This window comes from Chiloscyllium punctatum, chromosome 30 (assembly GCF_047496795.1).
Source record: "Chiloscyllium punctatum isolate Juve2018m chromosome 30, sChiPun1.3, whole genome shotgun sequence".
NCBI lineage: Eukaryota > Metazoa > Chordata > Chondrichthyes > Orectolobiformes > Hemiscylliidae > Chiloscyllium > Chiloscyllium punctatum.
In genome coordinates, this window is record NC_092768.1 from 28,286,617 (window position 1) to 28,308,574 (window position 21,958).

The 21,958-nt window shown below is 42.6% G+C and overlaps 1 protein-coding gene across 5 annotated transcripts in view; it reads left to right on the forward strand.

The window, feature by feature from the left end:
* Positions 1-1,178: 1,178 nt before the first annotated feature.
* Positions 1,179-21,958, forward strand: part of LOC140455351 (protein PRRC2A-like) — a 135,018-nt gene continuing 114,238 nt past the window's right edge. For 3 of the 5 annotated variants that reach the window (XM_072550136.1, XM_072550140.1, XM_072550138.1), the window contains exon 1: positions 1,180-1,404. The gene's annotated coding sequence lies outside the window, so the exon portion shown is untranslated. Of the gene's footprint in view, positions 1,405-21,958 lie in introns of all 5 variants that reach the window. The other 2 variants (XM_072550137.1, XM_072550139.1) reach the window with 2 other exon arrangements.

The window sequence follows — 21,958 nt, forward strand, 5'->3', positions numbered from 1 at the left end:
TTATAAAATTAGGCTGTGCATGCAAATACTAAACAGTGAGAAGCGAAAACAGATAGAATTATCTCTGACTAATAGGGCAGAGCAATCGTGGAGCGGGATGTACCAGGCATAGGAAAACAGAAGAAGCGAAAACAGGTAGAATGATCTCTGACTAATAGGGCAGAGCGACCGTGTCGCAGGATGTACCAGTAACAGGAGAATAGTGTGCCAGTCTCAGGAGGGATGTAGCCAACAGATGGAATTTAGTTTGGCAGGATGATCGCACGAAGACAGCAAACTATGTCAGGATAGTCACGTATAAGGAATGAAATAAATAAGGGTAAGGGGCGACAGGCTGAGAGTAAAGGGAGAAGTAAACAGAGGCAGAGAGAAGCTGGACAAAGGTAGAGTGAAGCTAGAGCTTGTGATAGGCTACACACTACAGTAAAAGTAACCAATGGGGTGAAAGGGGAGGACCGAGAGATGCAGCTGAACAGCATAAATCAGAATGTAACCCTCAGATTGAGGGTGCTTACTCATTAGGCACCCCTTCTTGCAAGTAAGTATCAATAAAATTCGCTGCTTCAGAATTTGACTCGGACTGAAATTTATTAATATGTGAGTTTTGTTTCTCACAACCTGAAGGCCACCATCTTCAGGTTTAAGGACAGAGGTTGAGAAGGAGAATCCTTCATGGTAACCTCAGCTGGTTGAAGACTCAAACCCATGGTTTGCCCATCAGTCTTGGATGGCTGTCCCTCCCCCAACAGTAAACGTAAAGGTGTACCTTGCAGTCCAATATAAATAAATGGCCTGAGGTTCAGAAACAAAAAGCCTGTCGTTCAATCCTCCCGACGCTAGATGGCGACGATTTGGCTGCCTGCGGAGGACGAAATCCGCGTTTCGTGCGCCTGCGCCCACCCACCACAGTGGCACCCCGCCCATCCAAGTCGGAAATATATTCTAATATATGATAAGAAGATTCCGACGCCGTGTCGCGACCCCGCCTCCTCAACGCCGGTGGGATGAATCGGGGGAGCAAGTGGGCGTGGTTGGGGTGCGTGTGCGCGGACCACAGTCAAATATATGCTAATAGAGCGGCAGCTGATTGGCAGCGAGGCCGCTTCCCCGCCCACCCGCCGTGAATAATGAATGGTCAATAAGGTGGAGGAGGCGGGCCTGAAGAGTCGTCGTTCCGTAGCCGTTAGTCAGCCGGGTATTTTTTTCAATGATTATATATCAAGGGGGCGGGGCGAGTGGGAGATAGCGAGAAGGGATTAAAAAAAAGAGAGCGAGCGAGAGAAGGCCGGGCGGGCGGTAGGTCTGGGGCGATTCGCAATCCGTCTCCATCGGGAGCCCGGCGTGGCGTAATTTGGTTTTTCCCCTCGCTCTGTAGACAGCGTCGGCCCGGAAGAAGGAGCCCGGGTGAGTATTGCGGGCCGATGGCCGCCGGTTGGGCGGTTAATCGGCGGAGTTTGTTTTCGAAGTGTTCTCGGTGCCGGGCAGGATTCCGGCCTAGGGCTCCGGCGCCATTTTGTTCTCAGGATGTTTCGGGCGGAGAACGAGAGAGGAGGAGGAGGAGGAGGTGGAGGTTGGGAAGGAGTGGGGGGGGATGGGGAGAGAGAGAGACCGGCCGGCGGCTCTGGCCTGTTCGCTCAACCCAAGCGGGGGTTTTGAGGAGGAGGAGGTCAGGGGAGAGACATTTCTAAGCCATCCCCTCGTTTCCTTTAGGGAAGGAAGCAGCAGAGACTTCCCCGCGCCCCCCCCCCCCCTCCCCGTCCACTTCCAGCGAAATACAGTCAGTGCCTCTCACTGACATCAAATTTCCAAAGCACAACATGTTGACCAGAATATTACACCCGATGTTTTTCTTTCATGATATTTATTATTATTTTCCGGCTGAGCTGAGGTTACGAATTCATCCCGACTGAGCAAACGTTTATTCTCCTTGTTGCTGTTGGTCCCCTTTTTTTAAATGTATTTTCAGCGTCTCGTTTATGCATTCGAGTTGCTTGCACTGAATGCTAGGATTATTCTTTTAAAAAGAGCGAATGGTGGCTTGTGTTGAGTTTGGCTGGTTGTTGGGGGGGGGGGGGGGTCAGAGAGAGCGCCCCAGGGTAGTTTTCGTTTGCCCAGTGTTTTTCTTGCAAGTGTAGCCCTTCATTTGTTAGGGTCTGTGTGCTGAGATACCTGGGCACCGACCCTTTTTTTTCTTATTTTCAGCATGGTCGTCTCGGGGAGAGAGAGAAGTTGCTGTTGGAAGGGCATTTTTTTTTGTTGCTGAAATTGTTTTTTTAAAAAAAAGTGCAGTACACCTACTGGATTTTTGAAGGGGGGGGGGGGAGGGGTGTGAGTGTGGTTCGTGAAGGTGCTGTGCAAATTCGTGCTGAAGCTACCGCCTCCAACTACCCCAACCTTCAACTGGGGCGCACTGCATGTATTTCGCTGGATGAGGTTTGTAAATCGAGGAGGAGGAGAAGGGTGCCGGGGTGGGTGGCTGAGTGGTGGTGAAAGAGACAAGGTGTGGAAGTCTCCGTTTCCTTCCCTAAAGGAAATGCGGGTGGTTTAGAAATGTTGCCCCTCCCCTTGCCTCATTTCTTAAATTTTAATCAATCTGATCATTATACTTAATCACTATTTTTGTGTGGCCTGTTTTCTAAGATTTTGTTTTATTTTAACTTTAAATTGTAATTTTGCATTGCAATTGCACAGCATTCCCAGCAGCATTGATTTCCCCTTTCTTCATGTGCACCTGTTCAATGGGTTTTCATCCCAAACTCTCCTTTTAATGACTATAATCATCCTTCCATCTCCTGTTTTCCTCATCACCAGTGACTATCTTTCAGTAATATTTGCTGTCCAGATGCTCTACAGAAAGCAATGGAAATGCAAATTCATCAACTACAATCAGGCAATAGGCCCAAACCTTATATTTTAAAAAAAGCAAACAAATGTCATGGTAGTATAAGAGATCTGTATGTAAACTATACTTTTTTTGCATTTATGTCCTGGAGTTGTCTGAATCTGCCTTATCATTATTTTTGAAATGTAGTCAGTTGTATCTGTAGGCAGATGCAAAATCTAGTCTTTCAAAAATGTTTGCTCAGCCAGCATTGAGGTAGATGACCAGTTAATCTTCATGGTGATGTTGGTGGCAGAATGAATATTACCTGCAGGAATGCTTTTTGTGCCTGCAAAAGATCTCTCTGCACTCCAGTCAGGTGCAGAAGAACTCCATTTTCACATTGCACCTGAAAGATTGCATCCAGGGCTTCTGTGCCATGCTGAAGTGCTGGCATAGATTATGTTTAGGCTTTTGGACTTGACGCTATGTACGTTTGTCTTTGAAGAAGAGTGCCAGCACTGAGTGAAAAGGTGCCCTGCTGAAGTCAAAATTCTGAGTCTTGTCAAATATTCTAGTCACGTAACTTGAATTCTTGGGTACTTATCATACCAAGGGAGTGAAATTCTTGCTGTTTTTGATCTTTTATTTGAAAGATTAATAATAGTGGCAGAATGTTACATCATGCCCAATAATACTTTCTTCCTCCTCACCTGTGATATCTGCATGAAAGCATTTCTTATTCATTGCCATGTAACTGAGGGATTATATGACTGACCACTTTTATGTCAATTAACATAGTGATCTGTTGCCAGGGCTTGACAGGAGCACAATTTAAGACTGTTAAGGACTGTGAAGAAAAATAGCTTCACATACAGAATGGTGAATCTTTGGAATTCCTTATCCCAGAGGGTGACTAGAGTCACTGAATATATTCAGAGATCAGTAGCTTTAACATCTCTCAATCTTAGCAAGGGATACAGGGGTAGTGTTGCTGTAGGAAGGCTATTGTGAAATTAAAGGTTTCAGAGAAGATTTACAGAATATTACTAGGGTTGGAGAGTTTGAGCTAGAGGGAGATAGGCTGGGGCTATTTTTGCTGGAGGCTGAGGGGTGATGTTATGGAAGTTTATGAAATAATGAGGGGTATGGATAGGATAAATAGCCAAAGAATTTTCCTAGGGGTGGAGTAGTCCCAAAACTAGAGGGCAAAGGTTTAAGGTGAGAGGGCAAAGATTTAAAGGGGACCTCTGGCAATTCTTTTCATGCAGAAGATGGTGTGTGTATGGAATGAGCTGCCAGAAGAAGTGCTGGAGGCTGGAACAATTGCAACATTTTAAAAGGCATCTGGATAAGTAAATGAATAGGAAGGATTAGAGGCATATGGACCAAATCTATCAGTTGGGATAGACAAGTTGGACTGGAGGGTCGTCTTCCATGCTGTACAGATCTCTGATTCCAAGTGGAAGATTAATCATGACCTAGCTGAATTTTAAAGGTGGCTGGAGGGGCCAAATGGCTGACTCTTCTATGTGCTAGTTGTTCATCTGTACAATATTAAAGCTTTTACATTTCAATGACTGTACTGTCTTGACTTCTATATTAGTTTGGCTTTTGGGATTTTCGTGTCATTGGAGGTTAGGATTTTACATTTACCCTCTTGATATCCTGTAAGAAAGTGATCAAGTGCTTCTTTTAACTTGCATCTTTGATCAAGTGACTGAGGAAATCAAACTGTAAGTTGCTTGCAGGTTCTTTGGAGCCTCCTTTCTTCCTCTCGCAAGCAAAATCCCTCTCAATTGATTGCTTATAGATGTATTACTGAACACACTGTAAGTAAAATCAGATTGGTTAGGCTATCTGCAAGAGCCTTCATAGGCAAGGTAGATTTGAAGATGTTGGCTTTTGTTTAATTTTGCTGTATTTATCTTTTTGTTTTAGGGGATCAATTGTTTTCCTTGGTATGTGTTGCTTTTGGTCCAACCTGTTGACTTGCCTCATCTCTCTCACTGTGGAGGGCTGCAATTGTTATTGTGATGTCACTAAAGCCTTTACATAAGTAGTATGGGCTTGGAGGCCGGCAACCTAGGGCTCAATACAAACCTCACCTAAAGTTGCTTCTTACTAAAGTAAGTGAACTCAAAAAGTTTCACTGACTTCAGCTGAGTTAGTAGCTTCTCCAGATCTCACTAACCTGTTGAGCCATTTTAGGTAGAAAATGATGAAGACAGTGTTCTTGCATTGTAGTTGCAAATTCGCTAATCGTTTCTGATTGAAGCAGGCCTGCCAATGCAGCACTTAGACCTAGGTAAGCTTCAGGACAAATCCTAATTCTGCTTGTGGCCTTTCTTTTTCTGTGTTCTCCTATCCAGTAATTTCAAACTTCCTTGAAGTTCAGCCAAAACAGCGACTGTAGGGAAATGCATTTTTTTATCACACTGGCTAAATATAGGAAACAGACAGTCATGGTGCAAGTAATTTTTAACTCTGCTAAACTTAGTTTTCCTGAAAATTCTCTTTCATACCTGTAATGTACATTGTATGCAAAACCAGCTTGGTTTTGATTATTGGATTACTGGATTGGCACAGCTACCTTGCACGAGTAGCAAGTTCCTAGTTTGTTTCTTATCTTGAATAATTGTCATTCAGTTGTTGTCGAGGAGGTGAAGAGACTGCTTTCGTACTTGTCTTAGGCCTGGTGAAGTCTTAAGTCTCTAGATGGACCGGTGTAGCCATGCCATTCTATTGTCTGTTCGTTGGACTTCTGTCCATATCCTTTCCACAGCTGTGGTGTTAGCTGGCTCCAATTCTCCCTTTGCAGAAGACTCTAGCTTTTGTTGTTTCTGACTAGACCATCCCAGTGCTGTCATCACTGCAACCTGGTTCCATTCACTGCAACTTGGTCTTGTTCAAACCTGGGCTGCCTGTATCCTAACTTGCACCAAGCCCATTCTCCCCTAACTATAACTGCTCAGTAGCTGATGTGAGCTCCTCCATTAGTCCAGTTGTGCTGTATTTCACATCCTAAGCCTTTCGTCCAGATCCTTCCTTCCATGCCAACTCCCTACCTTTAATTTACAATCCTAAACCCTTTTCGGGACTCTGTTCTTCCAATACTGTAGCCTCTCTTTCATTCTCTCTGTAAGCCAATGAACACTGGGAGTCCTCCAGCCAATTTTTTTTAAACAGGCCTTTAATTTAGGTTAGATTCCCTCCAGTGTGGAAACAGTCCCTTCGGCCCAACAAGTCCACACTGACTCTCTGAACAGTAACCCACCTAGACCCATTTCCCTACACTTACCCCTGACTAATGCATCTAACACTATAAGCAATTTAGCATGGCCTGATTAAGGGCTTTTGCCCAAAACGTCGATTTTGAAGCTACTTGGATGTTGCCTGAACTGCTGTTCTCTTCCAGCACCACTACTCCAGAATTTAGCATGGCCAACTGCATGTCAAGATGGTCACTTGTAGTTTGTTTGCTCAATCTTTAGGTGCTTACTGATGTGTTAAAGATGCTGTAAAAATAAGTAGATAAACTTGCATTTAGATATTTTTGGCCTGCATTTGCACCAGTTATTTTCAAAGCCATTGTGTGATTGTTGTTGGACTGTGGGCAACTTTTTAATTAAAACGAAAAAAGTTAAGGCATGCATGGCTGGAATTAATGTCTGGCTGCTTTTTTTTTTTTGCTGAGGGCTTTTTATCATGTGGGGTTTATTTGTTGATTTGTTAGGCTATTGTATAAGTGCTTGACGTCTCCAGTTTTGTGTGTATCTGATCTTTTTGAGTCTTCACTTGCTAGCTCTACTCAAAATTCCATCAGTAGGGGTGGTCTCTTTCTCTAATTGCCCTAGTGATGGCAATGTTTATTTCTGTTCATTTTTTTTTAAAGTGCTTTGTTTTGGTGTTTCTGTTGTTTCCAGAGTGCTTTCCTCTCCTCTGAAAACAAGTAATGTTCCATCCACAACTTGCTGGGCAGTTAGTGCATATGAAAGACCTTATCCACACTGCCCACATCCCAGGCTCAATTTTTAAAATCTGAAAGGTTCTCATTCATTGTGTATGTTGATTCAAGATGGTGGCAAATATTCAGCCATGTTGAACCGGGCAGAGTATTCAAAGGTTGCTCTTTTCGTGTCATATATATACATTCCAGCATTGGAGGGATGAAAGAAGATGCCTCTGGAACTAGAGAACAGCGTGTCAGAATAAGAGGGATGTTATTTAGCACGCAGGTTTTTTTTTTCACTTGGTGAATTCTTTTGCAATTCTATGTCCCAGAAGGCTGTAAAGAATCAGTTGGTGAGTAAAGTCAAGACTCAAACTCCCAGATATTCAAGATATAAATGAATGTGCATGAAAATGAGGTAGGTCAGCCATGATATACTTGATTGTCAGAACAGGTTTAAGTGACTGAATAGCATATTCCTATTCACTGTATTCGGTGACATTTTGAAGCTGTTTGAGGCAAATCGTGATTAACTTGTGCTGCTACAATGTGGAGCCTTCTTTCTCTGCTCTGTATGTGGCTTAGGGGCAGGAAGCAGAGGATGATAGTTCAAGGATGTTTTAGTGACTGGAAGCCTGTGCTTTAGTGGCATAGTTGTGTGTTGCTGGGAAAGCACAGCAGGTCAGGCAGCATCCAAGGAGCAGGAGAATCGACGTTTTGGGCACATGCCCTTCACTCATAGCTTCTAGAGTGCTAGCTTGCTCTAGTGCCATCATACAAGTGAAAGGGGAAATAGCCTAGGATTCTAAAATAATGGGAATTTCAGTTGGGAATTCTTTCCCAAGTTTCTGTGTATAGTCTCTGCTGTTTTTGCTGCAGTGTTATTAAATTTGGGATCATTATCCCTGGATTTTAAGAGAATTTTTAGTCAGTAAAATATAAACTGATTTTTGTGGTGTCAGTGGTAAGAGTGACCAGTGATGTGAAACTGTAGAAGTAGACTGAGTGAGAGTATGTTCTAAATAAAGGTGTTCAGCCTTCCTATGGACTAGTTTGCCCAGCTGGTGCTTCCTGTTGTATGTTTATAATTTTTGCTGTGTGTGGTTAGGCTGATGATTTTCTGCTGTGCATGGGTGCTGGAGTACACTTTTTTTTTGGTAGTGCCAACGAGCAGAGGAAGCGGTTTCCCAGCAATTTGTCTGATCACCAACTGATATGCTTTTATTGCACCTTTTTCACAGTAAGAAGTTGTTTTTGTTTAACAATAGATATTCTGAGAAAAGGCCAATATTTCTAGTCAACAGACAACAGTTCTGGATTATCACACTGGAAGATTAGAGAAGTGTTTTAAATTTTCTTTAGAGGACAGTTAATACATTTTACCATGTGGTTATTGGAGCAGAGATTTGAAACTACATTTTGTTTAAGACTGGTACATAAAATTGTAGCAAAATGGAGGAAATTTTATCTTTTCGTCTGAACTGACGAGCTAGCTGTGGTTGTGCTCTCTGCTTACCTTTTGGATTCTCTGTCCTAATTTTTATGATTTTGCTTTTAAATCAAAGTTGTAAACTGGAGGATGTTTGCTCATTTATTGAGGTCACTAATTTGTTCCCACTGAAATGTACCAAATTATGACAGACCTCTTTTGTATTTTGCTGATTTCTTTGTGAATTGCTTTTACGTTTGTTTAGTTAGACTGGGTTTATATATTTGCTGTTTTGAGTCAAATTAGGTACTTCAACTTGTGGGGCTGAAATCTTATTTTATTATGTGAAAATTGTAGGTTTTGAGGGGAGGCAATAGTGTATTGATAATGCCACTAAACTTTTAGATCAAAGGCATAGGTTAATGCCAAGGTAACAAATGTTCAAATCCCAGCTTAACAATTGCCAAAATTTGATCTAACATATGAATTTTTTTTTAAATTCACTTGTTGCCTGTCCTTTTGTTGCATTTGTTAGTTAATGTTGTCTATATGAAATTTTAATAAGGCTTTTGACAAAGTTTTTTACATGGGAGACTGGTTAAGTTCAACGCATGGGTCGCAGGGTAATTTGGCTGAATTAGTTTAGTGACAAGAAGCAGAGGGTGATGGTTGAAGGATGCTTTAGTGACTGGAAGCCTGTGCTGAGTGGCATACCAAAAGGTTTGGCGCTAGGCCCTTTGCAGTTTGTACACTAACGATCTAAACATGAATGTGGGAGTTCTCATCTGTGAGTTCACCAATGACATAGTCATAGATGTACAGCATGGAAACAGATCCTTCAGTCCAACTCATCCATGCTGACCAAATGTCCTAAATTAATTGGCCTCTATTCTGCTAAACCCTTTGTATTAATGTACCCTTCCAGATGCCTTTTAAATGGTGTGATTGTACCAACCTCTGTTACTTCCTCTGGCAGCTTATTTTCACATGCACCACCTTTTGTGTGAGAAGTTGCCCCTTAGGTCCCTTTATTCAAATCTTTTTCCTCTCACTCTAAACCTTTGCCCTATAGTTCTGGACTTTCCTGCTACAGGTAAAAAGACCATGTCTATTTACCCTATCCATGCCCCTCCAGATTTTATAAACCTGCTTGAAAGTTTGCTTGCTGACATTTCGTCACCATACTAGGTAATGTCATCAGTGAGCCTCTGGTGAAGCGCTGGTGTTATATCCTGCTTTGTATTTGTGTTTTAGGTTTCCTTGGTTGTTGTCATTTCCTGTTCTTTTTCTCAGTGGCAGATGGGGTTCAAGACGGTGTTAGTTGATAGTACCAGACTACTCAGACCTCATGGCAACATGGTAGCCCACAAACCCACCAATGCACTAAAACAGAAGCTAATGGGCTTAAAAGACCTTTTGCAGATGTCACTTACAAATACCTTGGAAGAACTGTAACAAACACTACATTGGACAAATGGGCAGAAAACTAGCCACAGAAAGACCTGATACACTATCACTGGTATCCTTGCATACAGATGAGGAGGAACACCACTTTGACTGGGACAGCACATCCATCCTCAGACAAGCCAAACAGAGATGCTTGAGAATTCCAGCTGGAATACCATGCTTCTAGGAACACTATCAACAAACACATTGCCTTGGACTCCATTTACCAGTGAGGAAGGATGTGGCAGGTTACAGCGGGATATAGATAAGCTGCAGAGCTGGGCAGAAAGGTGGCAAATGGAGTTCAATGTAGGTAAGTGTGAAGTGATTCACTTTGGTAAGAGTAACAAGAAGATGGGGCACTGGGCTAATGGTCGGATACTTGGTAGTGTGGATGAACAGAGGGATCTTGGTGTCCATGTACACAGATCTCTGAAAGTTGCCACCCAGGTAAATAGTGCTGTGAAGAAGGCATATGGCATACTGGCTTTTATTGGTAGAGGAATTGAGTTCCGGAGTCCTGAGGTCATGTTGCAGTGGTATAAGACTCTGGTGCGGCCGCATCTGGAGTATTGTGTGCAGTTTTGGTCGCCATACTATAGGAAGGATGTGGAGGCACTGGAACGGGTGCAGAGGAGGTTTACCAGGATGTTGCCTGGTATGGTAGGAAGATCGTATGAGGAAAGGCTGAGGCATTTGGGGCTGTTTTCATTGGAGAAAAGAAGGTTTAGGGGTGACTTGATAGAGATATACAAGATGATCAGGGGTTTTGATCAGGTTGACCATGAGTACCTTTATCCACGTATGGAGTCAGTTATTATGACGAGGCATAGCTTTAAATTAAGGGGTGGTAGGTATAGGACTGATATTAGGGGTAGATCTTTTACTCAGCGAGTCGTGAGTTCATGGAATGCCCTGCCTGTAGCAGTGGTGGACTCTCCCTCTTTATGGGCATTTAAATGGGTATTGGATAGGCATATGGAGGATAGTGGGGTAGTGTAGGTTAGGTGGGCTTGGATCGGCGCAACATCAAGGGCCAAAGGGCATGTACTGCGCTGTAATTTGCTATGTTCTACCATTGTCAGAACAGGAAATTACATCAACCCAAGGAAACCTAAACATAGCAATAGATAGTGGGACATAAAACCAGTGCTTCACAGGAGGCTCACTGATGTCACTTAGTATGGCAATGAAACGTCTGAAAGTGAACCTTTCAGCTCCAGTGAGCAAACTCACATCTAGAACCTCCACCTGAGCTACAAACCTTCTCAAAATTTGTTTCCTTTATAAACATCTAAAGTCACCCCTCGGCCTCTGACGCTCCAGGGAAAATAGCCCCAGCCTATTCGGCCTCTCCCTGTAGCTCAAACCCTTCAACCCTGGCAACATCCTTGTAAATCTTTTCTAAACCGTTTCACATCCTTCTGATAGGAAGGAGACCATAATTGCACCCAATATTCCAAAAGTGGCCTAACCAATGTCCTGTGCAGCTGCAACATGACCTCCCAACTCCTGTACTTAGTGCTCTGACCAATAAAGGAAAGCATACCAAATGCTGCCTTCTGTATCCTATTTACCTGTGACTCCACTATGTAAACTGGTGTGGTAAATAGGGGGAAAGCCTTAAAATGCAGGGCAACATAGATCGGATTAAATTCAATTTGCCACTGTTCAGTCTAAAAATTTGAGGTGATGCATTTTGAGAGGATTAACAAGGTGAGCAAGTACATATTGAATATAATGAACTTCATCAAAACCTCAAACATCTAATCAGATCCAAACACCCTGTTCGATGGCTAACTTTTGTAACCCCAATTGACAAAGAGACAATAGCCAACCTCCTGGACAAACTGAACAGGGAACCAATCAACGAGGACAGCACACTCCAACTACTGGAACTGTACCTGATCATGCACTTAATATTCAACAGCCAAATATATGAACAAATCAATGGGACACCTATGGTTTCACCCATCTCCAGGCTCAGCAGACGCACTGATGCAAACGCTCGAACAAGCAGCCCTCAAAAATCGAACCCAAACTTTGGATCAGGTACGTGGACAATGCTTTTGTAATAACTAAAACAACAGATTGAGGGAGTACACACTGGATTATCAACATTGCCCACAGGCCTCAAATTTACGAGAGAAGTAAGTTGAACAACCAGCTCCCATTTCTGGATGTGATGGTAGAAAGAACACAACAGGGAATGCACAACAAAAGTGTACAGAAAAGCCACACACCGACCAGATCCTGAATTGTAACAGCAACTATCCAAACACTCATGAGATTCTGCATTAGGACACTTTTTAAACAAGTTACAACACACTGCAGTGCAGAGAAGAACACCTCTACAAAATCTTTGCTAAGAACAGATATCCCTGCAACTTATCTGCAGATGCCTGGCAGACAGACAACGTAATGTGGACATGTCACAACCCAACACTTAACTACTACCTATTTTTATATAAAGCTATCTCTTTTATATAAAAGTCTCAGAACTGACAGCCAGACTTCATTGGCCACTCAAATTCATGACCACACCTAAACCAAGAGTGGTGCTAAGACAACTTGCCAGAACAATAGACCCAATACCCATCATGTGCAGAACAAACGTGATGTACAAGAGTCCATGTGGAGACTGCACAAAATCCGATGTAGGACAAATAGGCACACAACTAGCTTCCATATTCATGAACATCAACTAGCTACTAAACGCCACGACAGCTATCCCCGGTAACAATATGTGCCAACAACAAAGACCACAAATTTGACTGGGACCACAATAATAGGACAAGCCAGAGAGGGCATGTAGAGAGTTTACAGAAGCATGGCACTCATCCACAGACTTCATCAATAAACCCTGACCTCGACACAACATACCGACCACATTAATGAGCAACCGTAACCAGCAACCAAATGCAACGGGAATGGAACCAAATAAATTCCAACCGACAGCAGTGCTTCACGTGTGGCTTCATAGCACGGAGGATGTCACCAGAGAAAGGGGATGCAACAGCTGCAAACTCACTTCCTAGCTTGGCAAACATACTCACAAACAACTGCAACATATTGAATGTTTGGACCATAGGAAGTGCAGCTGATCAGAGGCACCTTGGTATGCATGTCCATAGATCCTTGAAGGCAGCAAAATACTTTATTTTTAAAAAAGTGGTTAAGCTGACCTATAGAATACTTGAGTTTTTAGTCAAGACATTGAATGCAATAGCAAGATAATACTTTGAGAGAGTTAGGTCACCATGCTATAAAAAGGATGTGATTCCTACTAGAGCAGGAACAAAGATCCAAGAAGTTTTGAATTTGGTTGGAGTGGATTCAGATAGTGTCTAGATATGTATCTTTAAATCAACCAGTTCAGAGATGTTATGACCTCTCTCGAACAGGTGGGACTTGAACCCAGGCCTCCTTACTCAGGAACACTACCACCGTGTTCTTTTTATTTTGGAGGTTCAGGATAACATAAAATTTTGAGGGACATAGACAAGATAGATGAGTAATTTTTCCCCCTTTTTTTGTTTAATGAAGGAGCCAAGAGGGAGAAGTTTTGAGGGGAGTTTAAGGAAAGATTCCTCACCCAGAGGATTGTGGGTATCCAGAACGTTTTTGGTTAAAAGGCTGGTAGAGGAGGGAATCTTCAAGATATCTAAGTGTAATGTTAAAAGATTTAAATTGGAATGTCCCTCTGGACACTTATTATATTGAAAAGGGTTAAATTGCACTGACTGAACATGGACAGAGTATCTGTGAGCATTACAGACTGACCTGTATAAAGGGGATCTGTGTTTTCTTTGGTCAGGGCCTCTTTGACCTGACTTCGAATGCCTGCGAAGAGGGTCAAGTGGGTCACCAAGCTTGTACAGGCTTTAATAAAATTTACCTGTTTGCAGAAGGTGGTATGTGCAAATTGCATCTTGTGAAAACTCTGGAAAAGAACCTAAATATAAGAACTATCAAGGTGAATACTTGAAACTCCATACTGCACAAGGCTGTATGCCAAATGCTAGGGAAAACTGACCTGGTCTTGTGTCCTGATTCTAAAGGCTTTACTCAGCTGCAATATGGATTTGCAGGCAACAGCACCTAAGCAATTTGACCAAAGTACTGAATTATTTTTAAATCATGACTTGCATTTCGAGAGCTCTTTTTGAGGTGTAGTTGCTGTTGTAATATTTAAAAACATGCCAGCTAATGTATGCACAAACACTCAAATAGCAGTGTGATTGTGATCAGACAGTCTGCTTTGATTTGAGGGGAAAAAAATCTGGGGAGGACGTGGGATGATCTAGCGCTTCAAAATGGTGCTGTTTAGATCTTTTACGTCTTTTGTTTTATACTGGCAGGTATATTGGGCTTAAAATACAGGTAGGATTTGGGCATCCCTAGGTGCTCGGTCATTATTTATTAAACTTCTCTTGGTGCCCTTGAGACTGTGGTGCTGAGCTGCTTTCTTGAACCTCTGCATTCAATTTGGTGTAAGATAGATCATCAATGGTGTCTCCAGGACATAGTGACACTGAAATTATGGTGTAAATTTCTAAGACAGGTGGTGAGTGGTTTAGAGGCAAACATGTATGGAGCACTACTTGCATCTGCTGTCCTTGTCCTCTATATTGTAGTGGTTGAGTTTGGAGGTGCTGTCAAAAGAGCCTTGATGAATTTCTGCAGTACATCTTGAGCATCAGTGTTGCAGTGAGTGAATGTAGTATCAATCAAGTAAGCTGCTTTTTCCAGCTTTTTGAGTGGGAGCAGCAGTGGAGGTAAGGCAAACCAGGAAGGCTACAGCTAAGGTGAGGGAGATTTTAAAAATTACTTACTGGTAGTGGCCAGAGCTGTCTTTCCTCCACAGTAGGAGCGGGAGCAGCGGGGGAAGTGATGCAGACCAGAGGGCTGCCGGGAAGCAAAGTAAGTGACCGTATATATTAGCAAGGCGGGGGCAGGAGCTGGAGCTGGAGCTGGATGAATTGCGGATCATTCGGGAGGCTGAGGGGGGTAATTGAGAGGAGTAATCGGCAGTTGGTCACTCTTGAGGCTCAGGATAAGGATAGATGGGTTACAGTCAGGGGGAGGAAAGGGGACAGACAGTGCAGAGATCCCCTGTGGACATTCCCCTCAGCAATAAGTATATCGTTTTGGATACTGCTGGGGGGGGGGGGGGGGGGATGACCTACCGGAGGAAAGCCATAGTGGTCAGTTCTCTGGCACTGAGCCTGACTCTGGCCCAGAAGGGAAGGGGCAGAATAGAAAAGCGCTAGTGGTAGGAGACTCAACTGTTAGGAGAATTGACAAGAGATTTTGTGGTCGGGATCGGGATTCCCGGAAGTATGTTGCCCCCCCTGGTACCAGGGTCCGGGACATCTCCGATCGGGTGTATAAGATTCTGAAAGGGGAGGGTGGACAGCCAGAAATCGCATTACATATTTGCACCAATGACATAGCCAGGAAAAGGATTGAGGATTTCATGTAGTTAGGGTGGAAGCTGCAGAGCAGGGCGAACAGTAGTGTTCTCGGGTTTACTACCAGTGCCACAGGATAACGAGGCAAGGAACAGGGAGCTGGCGCAGCTTAACACATGGCTGCGCAGCTGGTGTAGGAGAGAGGGCTCCTGATATGTAGATAATTGAGATGCCTTCTGGGAAAGGTGGGACCTATACCTGAAGGACGGGTTGCACCTGAACTGGAAGGGGACCAATGTCCTGGGTGGAAGGTTTGCTCGAGTGGTTCAGGAGAGTTTAAGTTAGTATGGCAGGGGGGTTGGAACCTGAGCTATATACCGGTGGTGAGTGTTGAGCGGAGGAGCTTCTCGTCAAAAGAAAGAAGGCAGCTTATGTAAGGTGGAGGAAGCAAGGGTCTTGCTCAGCTCTAGAGGATTACAGGCAGGCGAGGAAGGAGCTTTCAAAAAATGGTCTGAGGAGAGCCAGGAAGGGGCGTGAAAAAGGCTTGGCAGGAAGGATTAGGGAGAATCCATAGGCATTTTACACGTATGTGAGGAATAAGAGAATGATCAAAGAAAGAGTAGGGCCGATCAGGGATAGCATAGGGAACTTGTGTCTCGAGTCTGAAGAGGTAGGGGAAGCCCTAAGTGAGTTTTTCGCTTCTGTCTTTACTAAAGAAAAGGACCTTGTAGTGAATGAAACCATTGAGGAGCAGGTAAACATGCTGGAACGGATACTGGAATCTGATGTATTGAAAATTTTGTCAAACATTAAGATTGACAAGTTGCCGTTGCCAGGGCCAGACCAGATTTGTCCTCTGCTGGTTTGGGAAGCGAGAAATGTGATTGCTTCACTCTCCACCAGAGTCATACCTGAGGACTGGAGGGAGGCAAATGTAATTCCTCTCTTCAAGAAAGGAAATAGGCAAATCCCTGGCAATTACAGACCAGCCAGTCTCACATCTGTCGTCTGCAAGCTGTTAGAAAGGATTCTGAGGGATAGGATTTATGACCATCTGGAAGAGCATTTATTAAATGCAGTCAGCACACTTTTGAGAGGGGCAGGTCATGCCTCACGCATCTTATTGAGTTCTTTGAAGCTGTTACTAGACAAGTTGATGAGGGTCGTGCGGTGGATGTGGTGGTTATGGACCTCAGCAAGGCATTTGATAAGGTTCCCCATGGTAGGCTTGTTCAGAAGGTCAGGAGGAATGGGATGCAGGGAAATCTAGCTGTCTGGATACAGAATTGGCTGGTCAACAGAAGACAGTGAGTGGTAGTGGAAGAAAAGTAATCTGTCTGGAAGTCAGTGGTGGGTGGTGTTCCACAGGGCTCTGTTCTTGGCCCTCTACTCTTTTTGTAATTTTTATTAATGACTTCAATGAGGAGATTGAAGGATGGGTTAGCAAGTTTGCAGACGACACAAAGATTGGAGGTGACATTGACAGGATGCAGAGATGGGCTGAGAGGTGGCAGATGGAGTTCAACCTGGATAAATGTGAAGTGATGCATTTTGGAAGGTCGAACGTGAAAGCTGAGTACAGGATTAAAGACAGGATTCTTGGCAGTGTGGAGGAACAGTGAGATTTTGGTGTGCAGGTACATAGATCATTTAAAATTGCCACCTAAGTGGGCAGGGTTGTTAAGGAAGCATATGGTGTTTTGGCTTTCAATAATGGGGATTGAGTTTAAGAGCCGTGAGATCTTGTTGCAGCTCTATAAAACTTTGGTTAGACCGCACTTGGAATACTGTGTCCAGTTCTGGTCGCCTTATTATAGAAAAGATATGGATGCTTTGGAGAGGGTTCAGAGGAGGTTTACCAGGACGCTGCCTGGAATGGAGGGCTTATATTATGAGGAGAGGTTGACTGAGCTCGGACTTTTTTCATTGGAAGAAGGAAGGAAGAGAGGGGACCTAATTGAGGTGTACAAGATAACGAGAGGCATAGATAGAGTTGATAGCCAGAGACTTTTTTTCCCAGGGCAGAAATTGTTAACACAAGGGTTCATAGTTTTAAGCTGTTTGGCAGAAAGTATAGAGGGGATGTCAGAAGTGGGTTTTTTACGCAGAGTTGTGAGAGCATGGAATGTGTTGCCAGCAGCAGTTGTGGAAGCGAGGTCATTGGGGATGTTTAAGAGACTGCTGGACATGCATATGGTCACAGAAATCTGAGGGTTTGTACATTAGGTTTACCTTACATGAGGATCAATGGTCGGCACAACACCATGGGCTGAAGGGCCTGTTCTGTGCTGTACTGTTCTATGTCTTGTTTTCTTTTTGGAGCTAGACCCATCTGAGCAGATGCAGCACTCCTTCATTCATACTGCACTGATTTTTGTGTCAGCCTTGATTTTTGTGCACTAGCCCTTGAACAGATCTGAGCCTGGAATCTTGTTGTTCAAGTGCAAGAGTGTATGCAACGGAGTCACAGCTGACACTTCATAAATATACTTTCAATGTCAGTTGGTCAGACTCTGTTGAAGAACATCGCAACTAAGCATGGAGCTAAAACCATTGCGTGATGGGTAGGTGCACAAGCCCTGGCATTTCTTTTTTGCTTTGCTTTGCCTGGAGGCGAACCAGCATTGTTAGTGCATCCCAGGCTGCAATGGGCTAACTCAGCACAGACTGTAGTAAGTGTAGTGCTGGAAAAGCGCAGAGCAGGTCAGGCAGCATCCAAAGAGGAGGAGAATCAACATTTTAGGCATAAGCCCTTCATGTTGTCTGACCTGCTGTGCTTTTCTAGCACTACACTCAACTCTGATCTGCAGTCCTCACATTCTCCGCAGACTGATATAAGAAGAGGTTGACTGTTAAATGGTTTGGAGATGCCTGTATTGACTGGGGTGTACAGTTTTTAAAAAAAATCACACCAGGTTATAGTCCAACAGGTTCACTTTGAAGCACTAGCTTTTGGAGCGCTGTTCCTTCATCAGGTGATTGTGGGACTATAACCTGGTGTTGTGATTTCGAAGTATGATTTAAACTTAGCAATGTCTTAGCGACATCAGGTATTGAATTGTCTTTAAAAATTCCCTTTCCACAGACTGAGATTGAACTAGCTTTTTAAAAATTTCATTCATGGGTTTTGGGCATTGCAGACCATTTATTCCCCATCCCTAATTGCCCTTGAAGATGTTGGCGAGCTACTGCCTGGAACCACTGCAGTCCATTTCCTGTATGCAGACCCTCCATGTTGTTTAGTGAGGGAGTCCCAGGATTTTGATCCAGTGATACTGTTATGACTGGGTAAACCTCTCTGTTTAAACCCAACATACGCAGAAGCTCACCTCATGCTATAATCTGTTAAATTTCAAGAGGCAAAGAACTATCCCAAGTATTGTTATTTAAAAAAAATTAACCATTTTATTTTTTAATTCCAAAAGAATATTAAAACAACAGCTGCTTACAACTCCTTTCTTTTAAAGCTATCTTTTTACCATGGCAACACAGTACCAGTTATTTGTCAACACAATGTTATATTTTTCAATTGCTTAGCACACATTGCTTTCAGTCCTTGTCAGCTTCCTTTCTTTTAAAAGTACAATACACCTACACCACCTGGAGTTTTTTTGAGCTCTGTAGTTTACTGTGGGTAGGTTGCTGTCCACAAAGCTGATTTGTAGTAATGTTGGATTTTGTGTCATCAGTGAACAAAGATCATATTCTGCCCAGGAATAATGTTGACAGATGTGAAGTGCTTTGCAAAAAGTTCTGCTACTTCTGTCTCAAATGTGACCAATTACTAGCACAGCAGAATGCAAGCTTTTTTTGTTTTTGAAGTTTTGAGATTAATAAGGAGGCTATGTTTTAAGTGTGATCTTTCCTGATAGCTTGCCACAGTCTTTTTTTTTCAAAGAAAAGCCTAGAAGTAATTCTGCTTCTGACTTGCTTGCCAACTTCATTTGAAAGCAGCTGCTAGACTGGATTATCCAATTTGTTTGCTTGATTTCTGGTCTGTCAGTTAGCTATCTGGAATGGGAGCAAGACTCTTGAGGTGTCGCCATAGTGGTAAAGTCATTGGACTACTAATCAAAACTCCGGGGTAATGTTCTGAGGAACTGAATCCCACTTTAGGGCAGTTCATTTTAAATTTTTTTTTGGAAGGGTGTGGAATGAAAACATTAATCTAATAGTGACCATAAAACCACTGATTTTTGTCATAAAAACCCATTTGGTTCCCTAATGCCCTTCAGGAAAAGGAATTCGCCACTCTCTTACCTGGTTTTGCTTACATGTAACTCCAGATCCACAGCGATGTCATTGATTCGTAACTGCCCTCAGGAATTAGAATGGGAAATAAAAGTCTTGACAGCAAATGCTGTACGTGGGCCTACACAGTCTTGAGAGTTGGGCCTTTGAGAACCAGATTTCCTAGTAGCTGTTCTGTGTGCGTGGTTTTGTCCTTTGGAATATTAGATGAATTGGACTCCACCATATTTCCCCATCAGTTTAAATGTTCTGTTGCCTTTAAGCTTGTGCCAAGAAAATGCTAATGAGTGCTTAAATTAGATGAGATACTGGACAGCATTTGGCATTGCTCTAACCTATATCCTGTCAAAAGTTAACAACTTCAGGAGAGAAAGTTGACTTTAAATCATATGTTAATGTCCTGTGTGAGGTAACTTTCATCAGACATAAATGTATTTGCATCTCAGCTGTGTACTCAAGGCCTTTGTAAACGGCTTTTGCAAGAATCCTCATGTGCTGTCCTTTCACAACGAACATTTAAGTTAGCTCTAGAACATGTTAACTTGAATCAGTGAAAGGATAGTTAACCCAACTATGAACTGTCCTTATGTGGCAAACTGGTGTTCAGCTGGGATGCCTGTTTTATCTGGTTGAAACTTCAGAGTTGCTGCGTCAACTGACACATACTCTTGTCTACTGGTTGGTCTCAGTGGGGAAGATGGACTGCTGTGCATCTTGACTGACTTTCAGTGATGGCTTTTCCATATGTGCAGTCAGACAGCTGAAACTTGGCAGTGTGGATATTGTTTTTCTGTTAGAATTCAAATTTGCACTATAACTGTTGCAGGTGTGAAGTTAAAACCTTTAACCTAGTAATTGAATGTAATATCTGGATGTGAAATGTTAGGATGGGTTTTGAAATCTGCGCAAATTATTTGGTATACCATTTGGATTGATTTCTGCTTTGAGAATATCGTTTACTGTAGGCTGGTTTTGAAGGGGAAAGTGGAGGGAGCAGTCACAGAAGAAGTTAAAAGTTGCCCTTTTTTTCCCTGAAATCAAACCTTTTGGTTCCTAGAGTGGCATTTAGTACTGTGCAGTTGCGTGTTTTAACTGAGTGAAGCAACCTGCTAACTTGGCTTAGTAATTGCTGAACAAGGTCAGTACACCTAGTTCAATTACCTGGTTCAAATATCTCCATGTGTTTCAAAGAACACATTTCACAAAGTTGTATTCCTGTACATGCATAGCTGCTTGTCGCGGTTTAAAAAGTACAGTTGGAGGTATTGGCTTGCTCTCTATTTAGAGCAGGGGTTAGACTTACTGCTTGCAATCCTTCCGTATCTGTTTCTTGTCTCTGAATCCTTTTGGCTCCTCAATCCTATCTCTGCTGTGTGGTTGTTGGCTTAGTGGGTTGAAGGCAGAAAAGTCTTCCTTCCCAGGAAGAAGGTAAATCTGTTTGCCACATGAATACTAGTTAAGTTGGATTTGGACTTGACCATAATTGCCCATCATTATATATAATGTTATGTTGCTTTTAAGCTTGCACAAAGAAAATGATAATGTTAAATTAGCCATGATACTGGACAGCATTTTGTGCACCTGTACCCTGTCAAAAGTTGAGAACTTCAGGAGAGATATTGAGAAAATTGAAACTTCAGAGTTGCTGCGTCAACTGACACATACTTTTGACTACTGGTTGGTCTCAGTGGGGAAGATGGACTGCTGTGCATCTTGACTGACTTTCAGTGAGTTAATGAAGTTGTCTTTATATGTTAGAATGTACACTAATATTCGACATGAGGTAATTAGATTTGGAATCCAATGTCTGACTGAGGCAAGACTATTGTACTCTAGCCCCATGGTCTGCCAAAGTATAAGGCAGTTAGTTTTAACAGTTATTGATGTTTTTGGTAGGACTTTCCCAAACCAGCATTCAGTTTTTGACTGAACTGCAATGACATCTGCCTTGGCTTGAACTCTGAACTCCATAGATTTGCTATTGTAAGCTATGCCTGACATATTTCCATTTAAAAGAAACTTCATCTTCCATTTTAAATAAAAAGTAGATATTGAAAATTCTCAGGCCACATTAAACTACTTGCAATGTTTTGCAAAGAACAATTTCCTTAACACTTTCTCGTGTTTCTGTCTCTATCCATCAAACTGACATCTAAAAAGAGATTAATCGCTTATTTAATTGGATAGAGCTCTTGAGGATAGTGCAATCAAGCCTTATGGGGATAAGGTAGGAACAGGATACTGATTGAGGATGATCAGTCATGATCGTAATGAATGGTGCTGGCTCGAAGGGCAGAATGGCCTACTCCTGCACCTATTGTCTATTGACTGTGTATGAATTGATTATTTGCCTGCAACAGTGAACAGTCAACAGAAGTTTGACTTTACTGTATGATTTGTTTGTCATTAACCATTTCTTTTTGTGTATTTGAAAATTCTCATTGCTATTTAAGTCTTCCCTCAACTTTATCCTGTTCCACTTTCTGGCCATTCTGATAGGCAAAATCCAGGATTTGTTTCCTTTGTCTCATTCTAACTGAAAACTAATATTGCATTGCTGAATAAAGATATGAATAATTACAGTTGAAATGAGCATGCTAGGTTTTTTTATACTTTTTGTAAAACATACTTCCTTTTGATTTTAT